The 18,424-nt window shown below is 38.2% G+C and overlaps 1 long non-coding RNA gene across 2 annotated transcripts in view; it reads right to left on the minus strand.

The window, feature by feature from the left end:
- The window catches only part of LOC121953280 (uncharacterized), a 39,233-nt gene extending 21,155 nt beyond the window's left edge, over positions 1-18,078 (minus strand). Inside the window, exons 1-2 of one of the 2 annotated variants that reach the window (XR_015778769.1) lie at positions 17,884-18,078; positions 16,294-16,416 (exon numbers count right to left, since the gene is read on the minus strand). This is a non-coding gene — a long non-coding RNA (uncharacterized LOC121953280). The remainder of the gene's footprint in view (positions 1-16,293; positions 16,417-17,883) is intronic. The other variant, XR_015778768.1, reaches the window with a different exon arrangement.
- Positions 18,079-18,424: the final 346 nt, after the last annotated feature.

Below are 18,424 nucleotides of genomic sequence, written 5' to 3' on the forward strand. Positions count from 1 at the left end.
AAACTTTAAAAGACATTAGAAATAGTATCCTGCAGTTCAGCTTCCACAAGGATTTTTCCCTTCAAAGTAAAAAAATTGGTACCGACCTCCGCAAATGCAGAGCAGTAGATGTGGGTTACCCACCGCTTAACCTCACTGGGAGCTGATCTCCATATCAGCTCCTTCATGTTGTACTTGCTGTTGTTGTGATCCAGAAGGTTCCAGGCAGTAAAGAAGGGATGAGCAGTGAGAGACTTAGTCCCACTCCTGCTGCTGTACATGGGGGCTTGTCAAACTTAGTTTACAGGCTCGCTGCTGACTGAGGTCTAGCCTTAAGCTAATAAAGTAGCTACAAAACCTTCATGAATATATAATTCACCTCCTGACTCCCAGTGCCTAAACCCATCTACGTATTGTGGTTAAATGAGAACTTCTTTCATTGTTCAACAGAGTTTAATTTAATAGTCTCATTTCGCCTGAACTTAAATTAAACATGGCAGTGCTGAGCTGCTCGTTGTCAGGCAAATATGACTTAATTCTGACCCAAAGGTCGCTGCCATCGTATTGAAATGGGATGCATTTTCAAAATGTCCCAGACTGTTTATCTCTTGTTTAAATACAAGAATATCTCATCACTCAGCCCTCACTGTGCATTCAGGCGAGCCTCATACTCCATCATACTGCATCCCAATTACATTAAACTGTAATTAAATGATTGGATGGCTCAGCCTGTAATCCCAGCTAAATGGTAACTTTTATCTTGAACCTGATTTTAATGTACAAAAGAGGCTAATGCTTATGCAACGTACATTTGCTTGGATCTCCAGCTTTTCCTAAATGAAGAAACAGCCTTGTTTTAAAGGGGCACTCTACTAACACCATACATAAAGTTCATTTGAACTGTCATGAACAGTTTAACATATCCTCTGAAAACACAACTTTGGGCCTCATTCACCAACCATCTTAAAGAAGCCATTTCTTCTTAAACCCACTGCTACGGCCACGACAATTCTGACATTCACCAGTGTTTCTGGAATTAGTTTTTTGGGTGAGAAGAGAACCTACTTACACTCGAGCACATTGCGCACATTTTCTGCTGCCATGTTTGTGAAAAATAATTATTTACAGTGATTACAATAATAGATTTTTTAAATAATTCATACTGTTTTTACAGTATTATTTTCATTATTTCACCAAAAGAATTATGCTCTGTTAAAATAAACTCAACAATTCAATTCACATCAGCTAAAGTTAATGAGAATTATGTCATATTATTTAAGAGTATTTTTATACAATGGTTTGTATGGTATCCTACATAAAGGCACACACAATAGTTCATATCATGTCCTACAAATCATGCCCAGCGATGGAGTTACATCTTCAACGCAAAGTTAGGTTATTAACAAAGTTATGGAGGTTAGATTTAGGCAAGTAAAGCTACTTTGGCTAGGTTTATGGGAAAGAAACATGCTGAAGATATTAAAATGACTCAAAGTTCAGACAGTTCTGAACACTGGTCTCCTGGGGAAATTCATGTAATCAAGGATCCATCTACTGCCCCAACCCGACTCCTTACTTGATCCCTTGGGACCGCTTCCTTGTTTACTCCCATCAACACATGCATCATACAGCCTTCCAAAATACATGGCTGACAAACAAATCACTGGCTCATGTTTACATGGGATATGTAGAAATTTGGATCCATTACTGTTCATAATGGAAAGTTTATAAGAACAGCCTGATTAATAAGTGAATGAGCACACTAGAATTGCACGTGGCACAAAAAGTGACCAAGAAATAGTCCACCTTCCACCCACTCTCCCCCGCTCGCTGCCACTCTCTCAAACACATATTTGCACACCTTGAAGAACTCTGTGGTTCTTGTCTCTGTCCTTAGCCCTGACAACTGCACTACATACATAGTTGTTTTGTTTTTTGTTTGTTTTTTATAAATATGACAGTTTATTTGGCATTCACTTCCTGCAGTGGTACCTCCCCTTCAGAACTACTGAAGTGATTCGAAGTGTACATTCTTGACTTCATTCTTTCAACTTTCCTTCTTCAGTTTCCGTGTGCTCACAGCCCTGCTGTCTCATGCCCTTTTATGGGGATTTGCAGGGCATTTAGCTATGCTAATTACGATCATCTGGCACATGCATCCTCTCAAGCTTCGGTAGTTATGGGATTCATCATTATAAAAACACAAGTGCATACAATTCTGTGGTTTAAGAACACACCATGAATATGACACAGAATTTCCTTAGCACCTTTGTTAAGAACAGAAAATTAAGAAAAACTATTAGTCCACATGTCTTAGACTGGACTCGAGACTACAACTTAGGCACTTTGTCAGCTAAGCAATTAGTTGCATAAACTAGTTGCGCAGCATAAGATTCACATCATCTCAAACTCATCAAGCCATTCAGCCCCTCCTTGTGCCCTGTATGCACTTTCATATTTTCTTTCACTATTAAATCTCCGATATCTATCCAAGTCTGTTTTCCTCCTGACCTTCATCACTCATCTGGCTCATTCAGACTGGCAGGATTGAATGGTGACTTTTGTTTGCTTTGAGCCCATAATGAAAAAGATCATAATTATGTCAAACCAGGAGACTACTGTCTTTATGCAATTCATTCATTCATCCCTCGCCCCCTTAAACAAGCAGAGCATGATAGCTGCAAGCAGCTCTCCTCAGAAGTAATTTTGTTTGAACTAATGAGCGGAGAGAGAGGAGCCGCCTCGGCGTCTGCTTTTAAACGCCTTTGATGAATGACTCCTGTCCCAGTGGCTCGTGCTGTCATTAGCTTGACACCAGATAGAAGTGAAGTCCTAAAAGAAAATGGAAAATTGATTTACCTCAATTTTCATCCGGAGCAAATAGTTCATCCCCGTAATCCCACGCGACGGTGCACAGAGCGATTAGAAAACTGCCAGCGTGTGCTTCCTGTCGCGCTCATGTGGAAAGACACCATTCTAATCAGCAGTTATGCCATCGTTTCACCGTGCTGCACCACTATTAATGCGATATGAAAGACAGTCACCAAAGCTGGAGTCTAATTTGGGCAAGGTTTCAATGGGACTTATTTTGAAAGCGAGTTCTATTTTAATTGTATTGGATTTGAACATATGTTCTGAGCTTAGGTGAAAGAAACGATTGGGATTCATGAAAAACCTGAATATTTTATTTCCTGAGCCTGGACAAAGTGCTTGTATGATTCCACGGCTATATTTATCACATATGTGGAAAGAAAGGCCAACTTTCAGGCTCTGCCTCTGTCAGTACTTCCTTCTTTGGGCCTCTATGCACCAATGAAGCAAAATCAGACGGGATTTCAAATATCTCTTACTTAAATATTACATGGTGCAGGTCTGTACAGACTGTAATGAAAATTTGCACATATATATATATGTATAGGTGCACCTGGTCAGTCATCAGCAGCTTGATTCAGTAAACATGAAGTCAACTACTGTCAGGCTAAATCATTATAAGTCCAATAGCAAGCACTACAAAGTATACCCAGCTGGCAGGGAACATCCCTACAACATTGGCTAACATTACCTTCAAGTGGCAATGTTTTAAAGTGAACATCTAATGTTCAAAGAGCTTTTAAAGGGTGCTTATCATTTCAAATAATATTTCTTTAAGGTTAAAAGCTGAATGACTTTTTTTTAAATATATTTATAAAGATTGTTACCCTAACTTTAAGAAGAACATTCACGGAACTTAAAGAAAACTTGTCGATGAAAACGTTACTAAAACATTGCATTGGTTCCATTGTACTGTTCTCAGAACATTTTTAGAACCAAAATTTGCTAGCTGTGTAGTCTCAAACAAAAATGCAAGTATATATTCAAACAATATTGGAATGAAAGGGGGGGGGTCAGATCATATCCAGTTCTTCATTTAAGCTATTAGAATGGAGTGATTTAAGTTTAAAGATATATCTGCACTCACATCAGAGTAGAGTTTGGTCTATATTACCCCCAAAGCGATTAGGTAACATCATGTCAATGCCACAGAATGCCAAATCTGACATAGAATGACTGCCATCTGAAAAGTGTCTGGCAACAGCTGATTTAGGATCAGCATGACGGATGGCACTTTTATGTTCATGCCGTGCCTTATGCCTGTCCAGGTAAAGCCAGACATTATTAAATCTGCGTTTTCCATGCATTGCGCAAACTTAGGCTACATGTCATCAAAGACCACAGTGCAACCCAGGTCGCAGTCTGATGTTACCCCTGCAGAGAACTACATAAAGTTAAGACTGATCTGCCTAACCATTAAAGGGTTCTTTAACCAATATAGATTTTTCTCCGTCGATCTGATCTGAACAGCATATACTATACTATACTATATATTAAACAGGCATTTGTGAGACAAAATTTCATGCTTTCTCCAAAACTTCCTGGGAATATTTATTTGTCCAAAACTTTTCCAGGCCTGGAAATTGCTATTTACAAATTCTATGACTCCTCATTTTGTTTGCATTGTACCGACAGATGAGAAGGGAAGGACCTGCCAACTTTTGCACACCATTTGGCTGATGAAGGCTTTGATGTGCAAAATGTTTATGAGTGACATCCTCAATAGCAACAGTGGTGGAAATAATACAAGCTTAAAGTTTCTATTCACATGTTTCAGTATATTGGGTTATGTGAGTGTGAATGACAGGAATACTTGACCCACAAGATGATTATTTATATATCCATTATTCATGCAATGTTACCTTGAATTTGTAAAGAAAACTTTATTTTTCTCATGTCTGACATTTTTGGACACTTGAGGGATGGCATCGTGGGTAGACAAGATAGTAGACCTTGTTTTGCAACACTTATTAATCCCATTGAGACTCTGCTAAAGGTTTATTTTAGCCTCGCAGGAGACGGCTTGTGAGAGTTTGGTTTACTAAGAAATGTCTTACTCATCTTTTCACATTGGCCATTGCATACATACTGGCTCTCATCCTTAATTGCCCTGGTCCAAAGGTCTAAAAGTATCTACCCTGTTTGCAGCAGAATGTTTTGAGGTTTTACCAGCTTTGAAAGAAAAAAAACTTCACTGCTTGAGTTGCATTTTAACAACCACCTCACTCATTAGGAATAGCTCCATCTGAAACTTTAGGTACAGACAAAAGTTGCATATAGATTTTAAGCATACACACATTTGCCTTAGGTCTGTCCCTAGTCGGAAAGTTCTGGGCTAGAAACCATTTGATGTGGGCGTTAGTAGTGGTGAGCTGGGTTGCATGAGGACAACAGAACAACAATGGAGGAAAACAGCGGCAAACAAAAAGAAGAAAAGAAGAGTGAGGCTAAATGAGCAGAGGATAACATCTACCATACAGCGACAAACACCACAATTGTTTTTTATTGCACATGGGCTGAATTCACCATCTGTTTCTTCTTTTCTGTTCTGACTTTATGGATGCTGGATATCTCTGCCTGAGGCGGGATGCCATTTCAGTGCAGACAGCTCATCAAGACAAGTGACAAGTGTTGAGGTGTGAATGTGACCAATGCAGAAAGCGGGGCTAAAAATATTCTCAAGTGTTACAATGTGAACTTGCACTTTTGCTTTGAAGAGCAAACGAGCGCTTACATAGTATTTGTAGCTCTAAAACAGCAGTGTGGCTTTTAATATCATGTTGATCTAGAAATTTCAACATTTTTTAGAAGTTCACAGTCTTCCATCTGCCTACTGCGGTGCAGTCTTCTCATTCGGCTAAATCAACCACCTTGCAAGATAAATTAGTGATCTCAAGACAGGCGGTTCATTTTTGGCAGCTTGAAAAGCTTTCAGCAAAATACTGTCAAAAGCAAAATGTCTGATCCATTAGCTAAGTCCAGTTCATTCAGTGTTAATGCTTAATATGATGCCTGTGTCTGTCTTGTTACAGAAATAGCCATGATAACTTCTCTAATGGAGCCTTGCTAAGTTTAATTTAACTTCTCACCTTCTTATTCTTTACTCCTTATTACTTTCGCCTCAAGTTCGTTTTTTCCTTCCTGTTTTCTTCTATTATCCAATTAGTCAAACCCATATTGGATTAAATCATCCAACCAATAAACCAACCTCTCTCTAATGTATGAGGGATCCAATAACTAAGCCATGTGTTCTTTATTATAATACAACTAATAAGCTGTTCACATAATCTGCTGCCTCCAGCACACAATGTTGTTATAGCCGCATGTCAATCACTTATTGTTTATAGTCATGCTTGTGTCAAGACTCCAGGAAAGGCACTGTCAGTCAGTCAGTCAGTCGATCCAACACTATCAAAACATATTAATCAGACTGCTATCAATGTCACTTTAAGCTGATAGGCGATTATGTTTAATGCACATAAAATTGCTTAATTAAGCTACTGAAATACAAAGACAAATACAAAAGAAAAGACATAAGTCCATAGTTTCAAGATGATGGTCTCACGTAGTAAATATTTCAGAGATTTCCATATTCTGCAATACTGTGGAGAGGTTCAGACTAATGAAAACATCACATCAGTAGATGAATTGGCTCATAGCAGCACATTTCCTATACAAGTAATTATTTAAAAAAATAATGGCCAACTTTAAAGTGGCTACAACTGTGCAACTTCTCCTATTTTAGATAGGTTAAAGTACCCAAACTTAGCCATACCTGTCCAAATAGGTAAGCTAGTCATTAGCATAGCGTGGTTCCAGCATAGATGTCTTAAGAGACCTGTATACAGCATTGAAGGCAAGGCCCCATTCATTCCTATGAAAGTTGCTCAGTGGCGCATGAAGCATAAAAGCCATTCGCTATTTCCCAAAGGATTGGTGCTTCTTCCACATCTCTGGGCCCATAGAGCAGGTGCTCTAAAGACTTCTCTAAAGTTTCTTTCCTAATATAAGTCTATGGCAAAAAAAATTGGGCCCAGTGGCATGACATGACCGAACCTTAGTACCACTGTTTGACCACTATGAGAACTGGCTACAAAGCTTGGCACACTTCCTGGGGACCTGGATTCCAGACACCTCACAGGTCTATTCTTAGATTTGTTCTGTTGTTCCACCAAAGAAGTGAAATAAAATGTTAATTCAGTCTGATTTTCAGGCTGGCTAGCTTAAAACAGGGTTATTCAAAACAACCCTGGCTGAGGGGCACATCTGTAGTTATATATATATATATATATATATATATATATATTTTTTATTTTTTTTTTTTCAGGTAATTTTTTTGTTTATTTTTGGTTTTTACTTTTATTTCTCTCATTTCTTTAACTTATTGCTTTTTATAAGTTGCTCATTACTGAAGGTGCTAATTGCCTTCTCCCCATGTTTTTTGAAAGGAATCAACCCAATTTGCTGTGTGTGTGTTTTCAGCAAATAGAATTGCAAATGCTGCAATAAGCATATTCAGTCGTAATATTCTGTAGCCATATGCATAGTGCAAAAGTCTCACCTCCAGCCAATCTGAGCTAACTGTCACACCTTAACAAGTTGTGTGTAGTGTGTAGAAGAGTTGTTTTTAGTCTCTACCATCCCAAGTGCTAGCAGTACCATTACAAACTTGACTGAAAATATTATTTCAACATTGGCATTTTTTTTTCTTTTTATCATAAGTAGTGTTAAAAAAACATTCCATATAAAGTTAATTCAAGAGACCAGATTTGGAACATAAGAAGTGGTGCTGACAGTGATAGGACTGAGTGGGTATCTGACAGAATAGGCTGGGAAGCACAGCGATAACCTACTAAGACTGTGGAGGGCTGTGGATGAATGAAAATAAAACGTCACATGTATCTTTTCTGTTTTAGTGTTTCTTTGACATCCTAACTGGCAGACTTAAAAACTGGTTCTCTGCCCAGCGAGGTTTAACTGAACCAATTTCTGACACCCCACAGCTCTGCCTCTGAGAAATGTTTCTGAAAGTAAAAATCCAATTTTCTGTTTTCCTGGATGACAACATCTGCCCATCCTGTCTGTCTGAGAGAGAATTGAGATGACACTTCTAAATGGTATTTTCATAACTCAAGTTCAGCAAACAAAACTCACTGGAACACCACCTATCTAAATAATCTACATCTATATATGAGTCTCTGCGTGATTTATTTACACTCCACCTCTTCGACGTCTCCCCCCTCATCTGTCTTCTGTCTCATCTCCTATGGGAGAGTGAAGGGAACATCAAGCAGACATGACTGAGATGCCATATCTCAGCGGATTACAGAGTTTTGCAACCTGTCCACCCCCCCATCTGCTTCCTTAGTCTTTCATAAAAGATCAGACTAATCTCTTGTTAAGGCCTGGTTTGTACTCATGCATTTGACACAAACCCAGTTGATGACTGACGCTGCTGTCGCTGAGAGTTCCATTTTCTCCTTTGTCCAAAAAGATTTGCTAAGCCCTGTCCCCCTTAGTTACTGTTGCTATGCCTATCAAGCAGGCCTGTTGTTTCACTGCAAATAAGCAGTTTATAATAATAACGGTGATAGATTTACCACTCAAAATTCCACCACCACTCACGACTCATTTTTTAAACAACTGATTTCAGACATCAATTGTATAACAAAAGCTTGTTGCTGGTGGCTGTCGATTTGCCCGCTGGTAGAAGCACACCAGGTTGGGATTTGTAAGAGTAAGATTGTTAGGGTACGACAATCACGGGCAAAGTAAGGCAGCATAAGGCAGGCCATTCCTTTGGATCCTAGAATCTGCAAATTTACACCCTGGACAAGCCATCACACCTGAAGACATACTAGCTAAATGTAATGGATTATATCATGATTTTTTTTTTTTTTTTTTTTTGGTGATAATCTAAAAGAATTGGCTCCATTTCTGATAACAGACTATAGTCCTCACCCTCTGCTGGTGATCCAGCAGACTATTTTTCAGTTATGTGTAGTAACGTGAGTGATGTCAACTTCTCTAGAGTTTTTGTGTGTTTTTAAAAGCAACATGATGCTTCACTTCAGCCAGTGTATGGTTAACATGGTTTAAGCATCGGCATTTCTCTGTAGAAATCAACAGTATTAAGAGATTTACCAACAATGAGCACTCACCTAATTGTTCACTCAGCAGTGCAGCCAAACCACAATAATGAAATACCACTGGCAGTTTTGTAAATTACAGTAATAAAATGGAAACTGGCATTGAGGTTACCAACAAGCTAGAAACACCAGCAAGCACAAGTGCAGCCATTACTGTACCATCTCTCCCGCCATCTGCTTTCTAATCTCCACCACTACCAGGGCCTAGGTCACCATTTTCATCAGTAGAAGCTAACAAGTCGACCTCTAGTGCATGGTACCAAAACAGGCAACGGCTTGAGTATGAAGAAATGCAACATAGGACCGAGGAGATTTCATTCATCTGAGAAACGACGGCTGCAGCTATATTAGGCCTAGCGCGAGCCACCAAATTGTAGTAAATAGGCCACAATAAAATTAGTCATAGAATTTGTAAGTCGTTTTCCTGAATCATTTTAGCTTTCAAGGGGTTAAAAATTATTAGGTGTCTTTCTCAGTATGTTTGACAATAACAGGTAACAGAATAGAAGACAAGAAGACAAAGAAAGTGCAATCTTTTATGCATTGCAGTGTAGAGCTATAGTACTAGAGTTTAAGTAATGAGGAAAAATTTCAGACTATTTCATGTTAACATAACCTCCAAACAGTATCTTTTACTTATAACATTACAAGAGGTAAGATTTTTAGGAAAACAGCCAATCAATGTGTTTGGCCAACATAACTCTACCTCAGGTTAATCTGGCATCAATTTCATAAAGAACAGAACAGATATGCTAATTTTACAGTAAGCTAATGGATTTACCAGACAGCAGATGTGCCAGATTTAAATGCATTTTTTTCTTCTTACGAAATCAGTAACTCCACCAAATGATGTAGTTTGCTAATGATGCACTCCTTGGCCCTTGAGGTAATGCAAGATTGCAGCCAGAATTACAACCCACCAAACCCATGCTCCAGAAGTCACAAACAACTCTCAAGTCTATGTGCTCGAATCCCAGTTCAAGTCCCAAGTCCTAAACTTTGACTTTTGAGTCTTAAAAAAAGTCATAAAGTGCTCTTCCCCCAAAATAATGCCACTTTACAGACAGAGCAATAATATATTCAATTTCCATTGATTTAGTAGGTTTCTGTCCTGTCTTGTATTCAGTTCATCCCATATTAAAAAAAGTTTAAATTTTCTTCCCACATTGGCTTGGTGAAACCTATCAAGTATTTTCAAGTCAAAAGGCTCAAGTCCAAGTAAACTCATTGGTGTTAAAGTCTAAGCCAAGTTGCAAGTCTTTGATTTTGCCATCTCCAGTCCAAAGGAATTACATTTGTGACTCAAGTCTGACTTAAATCCAGGTCATGTGACTCCAGGTCACACCTCTGTCTAGATCCCTTTGTCAATATATGATACTGAATGTCAAGGTGATTTGTTTTTTAAATGTGCAAAACCACACTGAGATAACCAAAGGGCTAAATTTGGTTATCATGGAATTGATGTCATAGATAAGAAAATACATTAAATAGAAAAAAGTAACAAAAAGAAACAGTGAATCCAGATTTCGAGTCACTCATGTTACATATATAATTATTTTATTCATTAGTCTGAAAAAAGTGTTGGAACTGAAATCTCTCATTTAGGTTTTTCACCTCCATCTGTCTGGCTGTGTATATATCACCTAAACATCTGCCCTGATTAGAATAGGAACGGACACGACACTTCAGATTACCATATGAAATACAGTAGATGCGTCGTTTTTGGCGCCCCTGTGACCTTTAATCACCCAGCCAAATGAGTGTTCCTAACACCTTATTCATATGTATGATTCCATCATTATAAATGAACAAAACTCTGTGCACATTTATGGTCCCGAACAAGTAAAAAAAACTGTGGCCTCTCCTTTAGTGCCACCATCAGGACAAACTTTAGCAATCCCTGTATAAATATTGTCCTCTGCTGAGCATAATGTCATCTGTAATAGTAACAACCAGCCGAGATGATTAGACCTTGGTGGAGGTCTGTATTCTATTGAGTGCTTTCTTGCTTAGCTTGTAAATTTCTATCATGCGTCAGTGGTTTATTCTAAAAATGGTGGCAATTGAGGCTTGGTAAAAGTGGTTTCAATCAGCATTACTGCAAGGCACTGATGATCAGAATCAAATTCATGCAGTGATAACCATAGACCTTGTCTCTGGGTGATGAGCAGGACCAATAGAAAGCCACAGCAAGAGCTCACAAGGTTATTGAACCCTCCCCAACACACAAACACACACCGGGAGACACACCCGCACACCCACATGCACATCAATAGAGCGACATGTTGTTGGAGCTGTCCTCAGGCAGCTGGAGGAGAGAATCTTTTCATTCTGGTCACTGTGTAACTTGACCTTCTGCATTGTGGCAGCTGGTCTTTTTTTGGAGGCAGTGGCCTTGGGTATTGTGCTGGGACTGTCTCATAATGTTGTACGCCATTTAAATTAACTGTTAAACATTATTTATTTAAACTCTACTTTGTTCCAATCCAAGGGACATTTTTCCACACAGAAAACCGGAATAATATGGACATCTTCTGGTGTCTAATGAATTAATATACTGTCGAAAAACAGATTTTGACAACATTTATTTCAAGTTTTAGTATCCAGTTAGAAACTAAAATGTTTGGTGAATATAAAATTACACCAAAAAAAAAACCCCAAAACAAAACAAAACAAAACAAAAAAAACAAAACAAAATAATAACATGAGAGCCTTTATCATAGACTGTATTAATAATGGATGGAGCTACTGTGATGTTGCCAGTTGGTTTGTGGACTGCTATGCTGAAGCCTGGAGTTTGGCTGTTGCCATCTTGGGGGTCTGTGGGAACTGACTCTGTTTTTGAGCCAGCCTCAAGTGGCCGTTAGAGGAACTGCAGTTTTTGGCACTTCCACATTTGCTTCATTTTTCAGTCTTGGAGGTTGCTGGTTGGTGCTCATAGTTACAATGCTAATGTTTAGTATACGTGCTTAAAACAAAGTGCGGCATCCTATGTCAGAGGTTGATGGGCACACCATTTGCTCATAAAGCACTAGACAAATTAAACCTACACCTGTGACTGAGCGACATTGTCATCCCTGCTATGCTACTAAATAACAAATGTTAAAAAGAATTTAAAAAGGGCATTTTCTGACAAATTGATTATGGCTTATGTAATTTTTGTTATGTGAAATGTAGCTTAAATGTATATCAGGAAAAAAGTTGGGGTAAGTAGTGATGGCTTCATTTTTAAATGAAGCCATCACTACTTAAAATTTGTTAATGTCATTCTGTGTGACCACCCTTATCTGATAAGCAGCCAAGGCAGCGAGAGCTGCTGTTTGCAGTCTGACAATGAGCTCAGTGTTTGAATAAAATAAACTGGACTAAGTGACGAGAGGGAGGAACGTGTGAGACGGTTTCAATATGAGATAAACACTTTAGAAAAATATAGTCTAGCACCTCACACAATGTGATAGAATGTAGTGTTCAGTAGTGTTCAGTAGTGTTCAAGTAGTGTTCAATTAAGATTAAACAATAAGCTTAATTCAGAGGTATGGAGTAGTTGATATCAGCCAACATTCATGTTTTATTTAATGAAACTTTTCCGATCTTCTCTCAGAGCTTCCAGGCTGATGGTGGTGACAAACACTGAAAAAGAGTGTGTCGTCACAGTTTGAGTTGGGGTGTAAAATCAGTGTAATTTTTGTGTCACCATGATGGTCCAACTTCAAATGTCAAGGGCCATCACTGAAGATTTCACTTTAACTTTGACACGGACAAACTTGCAACGTGTGTGTGTGTGTGTGTGTGTGTGTGTGTGTGTGTGTGTGTGTGCGCGCGCGTACGCACGCAATAAACACTTTTAGAAGTTTTTGGAAGTGTTTGCAGTTGCAGGAAATTACTTTTGGCAACATTTTAGCAGATACAGAAAAAGGGGAAATAAATTGGGTATGGTGTTGGACAGTTTTTGAGTGAAAGCTGAAAGCATGAGGTTAAGTAGGAACTAAGATGTTGAATTAAATGAGTAAAATTATTCACCTCTCTGCTGATGTAGTGTGATACATAATGTTATAAATAATCGGCCTTCAGACTGAAAGTAAATAATGTCAAACCTTTCCTATTTATGACCTTACGTCGGTACTACTCTGCATTACCAGAGAAATGTGATGAAATATGTAAGATACTCTTGTCAAAATGTCTCCGAGCACTAGATGAGATAAATTTCCCAGGTAGCGGGAGGCTGTTCTTTCTCAAGTCATGCATAATTCTCTGTGGACGGCGGGTGGAGTAAGTTTGCTGCAGCCACCATCGCTTGTCAAGACACTCAAGAGGCTATTTGTTATTCCTCGTCTGTGAGAGGGACTGACATTTCCCATTGGCAGTTGAAGCACATCTAGCGGTGCCCTCTGCCCCCTTCATCTCCTGTGGTTTGCTCAGCTGAAATGGGACAAAGCTCGCAGGGGCTTATAGAAATTCACAGGGGAACTCCGGCGGAGCCACATCCAGAGGTTTTCTGACAGATGTGCCATGGTATTGTAGGACTGCGATTGCCTCCGGAGACTGGTGGATCACCTTATTACATACATTTACACAGGAAATGTAAGCATGAAGATAATAATATTTGAAGCCGGCAGGCCAGTTAAAACTTTCCAGGCTTCCATTTGGTGCATGGATTGAGGCTGAAGACATCAAATATTACAGCCATATATACATATGGATTTATGCTTCTATAGGCTTTATTATTGAATAGGATTAAAGTTTTCCCATGACATGATCTGGGTATTGGTGCCAATTTTGAGTTTAATCTATTTTCACATTCACCCTGCTTAGTTCAGTCAGACAACTCATTTTTTAAAAAACTTTTATGGCCTTTATTTGATAGGATAGCTGATGTGTGATGTGTGATGACAGGAAAGAGGAATGAGAGAGTGGGGATGACATGCAGCATAGGACCGCCGGTCGCACTCGACAGGACATATGGTCTCAGATTATGGAGCGTGCGCTCAACTGAGCTACCCAGCGCTCATGTTTGAAATGTTTCTTTCAACAGCAGGGCATACTTATAGTTTGGGCACCAAGACTTTAGCCTCATCACTCCCCGCAGATACAGTACATGGACAAAGGATTGGGCCACCTACACATTACACCTACAGGAGCTTTTATGACATCCCATTCTAAAGCTATAGGTATTAATATGCCATCTAGTAACTAAGTCCACTATTCCAACAATCACCAGTTTGGTGAAATAAATCCTTATTTTACCTAGTATGATATAAAACACATGCAGTTATTCCCCACAGTCTCTCTCTGTCATTGCTGGCCACCAGCTGTTTATTTTTCAATGTATGTAATGTTCATTCATTGTGCAAAATAAGATAAATAGTCTAATTTAGGGTTTATGTTTTTATATTTGTTAATTTTGTCAATTTTAAAAAAAAAAAAAAAAAGCTAACAAAAAATCAGCACGTTGGCCGACTCTGACATTTCGTCTTCAATCAATCAAGACTTAATTTATATAGCACTTTTCATACAAGCAAAACTGTAACACAAAGTGCCTCATACAATAAAACCAAAGAGGTTAGATAAAACCAATTAATAAAAGATAAAATATATACATATAATATTAATCATGAATAAAATAAAAAAAAAAAACACCTAATATTTGATAAAATGTTATTTTAAAATAACTAAATAAAAAAAGGATAACATATTAAAAAATAGATAAGAATGTTAAAATAATAATAATAATAATGAAAAATAATAATAATAATAATATAGTGTCTGGTAAAACAAACTAAAATGTATAAATAGTCAATAAATAAATGGGTAAAATTGAATTAAAAGTAAAAAGGTAGATCTTGAGTTTTCTTCTGAAAATTTCAACGCAATTATCAGCCAATACCAATGATGTGCAGAAATTATTGTGCATTCCTATAAAGGGGACCATATACACACCTTTTTAAATATTTTCTTTATTTAGTTATTTACCTAAAAGCACTGATGTTTCAGCCATGCATTCTCCTGTGCATGCCCCTTTTTTATCTGTTGGACTTTGTGATTTTTCCCTCTACATCAATATTATAAGTTAAGTTGTCCCCTGCCAACAACAGAAGATGAAATTTAAAAGCATAGACACACTGACAGCGGCCATGCAGTCACATAGACTATAGGGGCAGTACAATACCAGGTGCACTTCAGTAGACCACTTCAAGGAGATGGAGGACAGTATTCTCAAAAAGAAAGAGAAAACAGTACAGCTAGAACTTCATACAGCCATGCTAAGTGACAGTAAGCCTCCTAAAGAAGCAGCAAAGTCCTTCGAGATCTGTTGGCCCAAAAGAAATCCCTAATTGGAGGAAATTATGCTGAATTCTGAGTCTGTGTTCAATGGATCTTGTGCTTCTTGTAATAGACAACAATACTGAAAAATGCCATCCTCCCTGACTAGATTGTTGAACACAAAATGCCAAACACGTCAGTAAGACGAGAGCAGATAAACTGAAAAACTGTACATGGTGCACAGAGAGAGTGAGTTACAGAGTTTAACAGGAGCCCAGCAGCTTATTTTTTCCCTGAGGCCACCTATCAGGTAAATGTGGCCAAGTGTATCGGAGTACGCCATGTATTGGAATTGTCATTGGTTTAAGTGTTCTGCACCATATGGTGCCCATGCCTTTATGGTCCCTTAAGACATTTTACAGCAACAACAACCAATATGATCACATGGCAAATTATCATGAACAGATCCACAAAATTCAGAGAGAAAACATTTTAAACACTCTAATTAACATAATAGAAATGTCCTATTGTGAAGGACACAGGGCACTCATTTTCCCACAAAGACAAAACTCTCATTAAATGATCCACTGAAAAATCGTTCCGTTTGTCCATTCAGGGTGTTCGATTTCATTTGACATTTTTAGCTCTCTTTTCTTTTTTATGAAACCCTTTAAGTCCTGTAAGGTGATATTTTTCAGACTATTTTTTAACCTGAGTGTGTGTAATTTCTTGTGCACACAGGGTATTAACTTGTGGAGACAAGATAATGACCTCAAGGTAATAACTCTGACACAAGATGATAACTTTTTCCTGCAAGTTCATAAGTTGTGCACACAGTTACTTGTTCCCTCTAGATAAAATGTTGTTCCCACAAGATAATAAATTGTTTCCTAAATTTACACACACTCACACACAAGAAAAATCATCTTTTTGGACTTTATGGACTCTGTATTTTATAAAAGTACAGTACGTTCTCTTCATACCTGCATGCAATGTATCAACACAAGTGTTTCATTAAGCTCCAAGCTGTTACCTTGTTAGAAGGTCGGCTGATGTAACTCATCCAGATGCTTCACAGTGGCTGGAGTGATACTGTTCCTCCTTGATTAGACTTTTTGCATGCCATCAGCATCATGTCAAGAGGTCCAGGTCAGCTCTGTGACAGCGAGAGAAAAATGTGATGACAAAACAGCCTGCTTTAAAATGTCGTACAGTTAAAAAGTTTGAACTGTTGTAGCCGGGCATTGAATTATGCATGCATTCATTATTCATGCACACTCATAAATGCATTATTCAATGTGGAAAAAGTCTAGTATTCATTCACACAATTATGGCTTTAGTGGAACACTGACATTTTCTATAAGAGTTCATGAATGGTTAACCAATGATATTGGTGGCTGCGGGTAACCAGTCATCTCCAATCATTTGGAAAGCGGCATGGTTTTTTCTTCTCTCAGCTGAACTCGTCTAACCTCAGTTAGAGCAGGAGCTCTGTTAATAGGCCAGCATTTCGTCTCTCCATCATCTCCACACTCTCATGGGCCAAGAGGTGGTCAATAGCATGACAGGAAAACGTCTATCTTGGGGGCTTTAATCAATACATTGTACGGCTCTCCCTCATCATAGAGACCCTCAGGGCAAATCCAAGGTCAAAAAGTATGGAGCTACTACCCAGTAAATCTGACACCAGATGAGTCCCATGGTGATTTGCACCAAGATGAACTTATACAGGCTTGAACAAAGAGTCAAGGGTTTACATATGGATGCTGGCCACGAGAGCATTTCAGAAAGGATACAGAACAATAGCACAGGGCACATAAATTCACAGTGAAAAAAGAGATGTTAATAGCTACAGAAAAGCACATAGTAAAAATACTACCTTGAATAAAATAATAAAATAAATCCCTCCAAAATTACTGCAAAAAAAGCATATTAGAACTGAACAAATTACAGACCAACAGTGTGCTTACACTTTGGCAAAAGTTTGGCACAAATTTGTTTGTTTGTTGCAACACTCTGCTTGCAATCATGTCAAGCCATATATTAGTGGTATAAATAATATGTATAAGTGCTGAAAATTAATGTACACAATGTGCAAGACACAACATGACATTACACAAGTCTGAAATATCAAATAGGACCTCAGCCAGATTATTTGTTTCACAGCAAGAAAATAATTAACATTTTCTAGACACCCAACAGCCTCCATATGGTGGAAATATTGTTTAATTACCTTCACAATGGCTGACTGCCCTACTTGTAATTTTTCTTCCTATCTTTGTGCGTCTGTTTTGTCAATTTTAATTGAGTTGTCTTTATAAAGACAGAGAAAATGGTGAAAATGCACAGACATGAGTTAAAAAAAACATCATCAATAGTTTCATTTTAATTGCTTTTAAAGGCACATGTGTTGAATGGAATACTGTGTAGATAGATACCTTTGAGTGACCAATTAAAGTACACAATAAGTGCAGACCGTGTCAATTTTTTTCAATATGATTTTGCAGTTCAGCAGTAAAGAAGTGTCACAGGTCACGAATAGAGGGTTTGACCTAAAACACAGAATGAATAGATGGGAGCAGCAGGATGATTTGGGTGATTTAATGTTAAAAAATAAACTTACAGCATCCAAAAACAGGCAGGCAACCAATGAAAATTAATAGTAACTTGGAAACAACAGGCAGGACTGACTATGAGCTGACCAAAGAAAATGGGAGCACAAGGACTAAATACACACGGAGCACAGGGTGATTCCACACAGGTGGAGCTAATGACTGATGCAACACAGGTGTGGTAGAAAACGGGAGGGGGGGCACAAAGACAGGAAGTGAAGCGAGACATAACACATGAGGTGAGCAAAACAAAATGAGGCAGGAAGCACTAAACACTAACCATAATGCAACAAGAAAAAAAACCCAAACCTAGAATACAAATTCCTCATGACAAATGAATATGAGAAAACAGAAAACAAATGCAGATACTAATATAACCAACTCAGATATATTGTTGGTCCATGGAGGAAAAGTTTGAAGGACTGTGACAAAAAGAGCTGTCAGAAGGGAGCTTGGAAGGAAACAGTTAACCCTTTTGCATCAAGTTAGCTCTAGTTCTTTTATTATTTTTTATTTTTCTGTTATTATTACTATACTCAAATGTAGGCTATA

Source organism: Plectropomus leopardus, chromosome 14 (assembly GCF_026936395.1).
Source record: "Plectropomus leopardus strain MGB_pleo_1.0 chromosome 14, ASM2693639v1, whole genome shotgun sequence".
Taxonomy (NCBI): Eukaryota; Metazoa; Chordata; class Actinopteri; order Perciformes; family Serranidae; genus Plectropomus; species Plectropomus leopardus.